This window comes from Lactuca serriola, chromosome 4 (genome assembly GCF_051521515.1).
Source record: "Lactuca serriola cultivar US96UC23 chromosome 4, Lser_US96UC23_V15, whole genome shotgun sequence".
NCBI classification, from domain to species: domain Eukaryota; kingdom Viridiplantae; phylum Streptophyta; class Magnoliopsida; order Asterales; family Asteraceae; genus Lactuca; species Lactuca serriola.
The window spans coordinates 84463114-84465804 of record NC_136411.1 but is presented as its reverse complement, the minus strand read 5'-3'; the positions used below and the strand labels follow the sequence as shown (position 1 = coordinate 84465804).

General features: G+C 31.8%; 1 long non-coding RNA gene across 1 annotated transcript; it reads right to left on the bottom strand.

Annotated features, from left to right (window-relative positions):
- Positions 1-276: 276 nt before the first annotated feature.
- Positions 277-1466, bottom strand: LOC145100233 (uncharacterized). Its single transcript, XR_013704910.1, has 3 exons — positions 789-1466; positions 643-713; positions 277-506 (listed from the first exon to the last, which is right to left on the bottom strand). It is a non-coding gene; the product is annotated as an uncharacterized LOC145100233 (long non-coding RNA).
- Between the last annotated feature and the right edge of the window lie 1225 nt (positions 1467-2691).

Here is a 2691-nt window from a genome sequence, read left to right as displayed (position 1 = left end):
CGAGATCTGCAAGATGCTCTTCTTCTTTTTCGACTTTCTATTTGCTCAAAAACTCCACCCTTTGGAGAACATCCTCATTGGTGACCCTCCATGTCTTCTCTTGCTCTTTTATAACAAACTCGACTTTATCGACATGGACCTTGAGGTTGTTGGTAACATGGGAAACGTGAGCGAAGACCTGGAAGAAACATAAACATCAGCATGAAAAATGACAGGTATGATAGATTAATATGAAAAATGCCTATGCAGAGTTCTTACAGCTTGGGTAAATGAAGACAACTTCCTAAGAGCATCCTCAATGCTGAGATTCTCTCAACTGAAATCTACCGCCTCATAAGTTTTTCATTTTCGAGATCCTTAAGGCTTAACCGTAAGATCTATATGCAATCTCTTGGGAAGAGAGAGAATGGCACATTTTTCCTGTTTTGCTTTGATTGAACCACTGGTCATATCATCTTCAAGATCTGCCAAACCAATGTGGGCCTTGGACCAGGCAGTCTTAGAACCTGCCAGAGATCCCTATCAAGTCAGGATCCTCTAAAAAGACATATCCAAGAAAAATAATGTTACCAGTGGACATAAAAGCAGTAGTGGAGGAACTCTCTTGAAGACTGGAATATTCAAGCCTTAACGACCTCTCACCTGTAGGAAGTGTGAAGAATTTGGATATCTTGTCCTCAGAGTCACCGGTGACAGGAATAAGCTCCTCAAACCTAAACGTTGCATTAAAACAAACAAAATAAGGGATGTAAATTTCAGGATCCTTGATATCTAAACTTGTTTCCTACCCTTTTTAATCCATGATCTTGGCAAGGAATCCCCCTTAGGAATCGGTTCGCGTCTCACGAAGAAATATTTTTCTTTCCAAGCGCCATCATTTTGTTTAGATTTCAGAATGAGGGGGGTTTGTTTATCTTAACTCTTAACAGGAAATGAGAAGAACCGAAAGTAGAAAGATCATAGATGAAGGCCAATTTAGGTAATCCAGTGTCCATATTTTTGGACTGATTCAAGCGATCAATCCAAAAGAGGATCCTCCAAACCACAGGCATAGCTTGGATATAGGAGATTTGGGTAAACAAAAAGAAATCACAAATAATACCAGTAAAAGGATAAATTAAACCTAGAGTGAATGGGTATTCAGGAAAACAAACCCATGTTGGAGACACAAAATCAGGTTGAACGGTAGCCTCGAAAGGATGAAAAACCATATCAGAAGGGAAAGCACCGATGGCTTTCAACGATTTCATGTCTTCATTATCGAAAGAAGAAACCTCGCCATAGGTTAAGATTCCTTCGTCATTAAAATCGTTCTCGGAAGGAATAACAATGTCAGCTCAAGAACGATTAATTTTCTTAGCCATGACAAGGAAAATCAAAACAACGGAATAACAAATAAAAGGAAAGAGGATTACCTTCACTATGAGATGATGGCGACTTGGAAGAATAAAAAGAGGAGTTACCAAAAGCCCTCATTTATAGCTAGAAAAAGATAACAGAGATGATTTGACTATTTCTCAATTATCTCGATAGATATAAGACCTATCCATTAAAGACTAATTTCAGTTTGGGTTTTTAATAAAAACAATGGTCTTGACTTTTAGAATTGATGGTTTTGACGGAAATCATAGGTGCGAATAGCAACACCTCTTTTTTATATGCATAAATGTATAGATATTTAATGTCTCCACATTAATTTTTTCCAACAACTTTTTTTATAAAATTCTAATGTAAATAAATATTTAAAAGTATTTTAGTTTCTTAAAACTTTATTTATAAAATTCTAATGTAGATAAATATTTGGTAGTATTTTAGTAGGTAAATTGAAAATTTTATTATAAAATTAAATTTATTTTCAAACAATAAAAGTTTGATCGTCATTGTTATAAGATTAAATTACAGTATCAAATGAATTACAGTATCAAATGAATGAAATCATTGTTTATGATAAATATCGAGCCAAATAAACATATTATGCCGTCTAAAGAATCAAAAGAACGATAAGTTTTTTTTTTGCAGATTTATTATTATTATGTTGATATGATTGATTTCAAAAGTTCGAATTTATGATGTAAACTTTACTATCAATACATGATTTGTATAGTGATGATCGATGTATAAATAATTTTGTATATTCAGATTAGATCTAAAAATTTTAAATCATTTATGTTAAGCAATTTTTACCACATATTTTTACTCCCACCCATGCAATGCACAATCGTACACCTAGTACATCTCATAAAATAGCATCTAATTATTTGAATAGATTTCTTATTTAATTACATGGTAAACATATGAATAAGAAGTTATTTCAAAAAGAAAAATAATATTTTATAAACTATATATAATGCAATGTAGATAACGAGAAAGACATTAATTTTAACACATGCTACATTGAAAATAATAATTTCACGCATGAAAACTTCTTTTGAAAAATAAATAATTTTTATTGATAAAAAATCATATAAAACCCAAAATATAAAGATTTTATGTATGTTCTCTATTTATAAGTTTATAACAAATAAAGTATAGCTTATTTATTAATACGACAAAAAACTTAGATTTTGGGAATCAATAGTCACTTGCTTTGATTGTGTACATATATTGACTTTGTTGTTAACTTGTTTGTGCTTGGTATGAACTGCTGTTGCGCATGTTTTGAATCATTTTGTTTATGAACAATAAAATAAT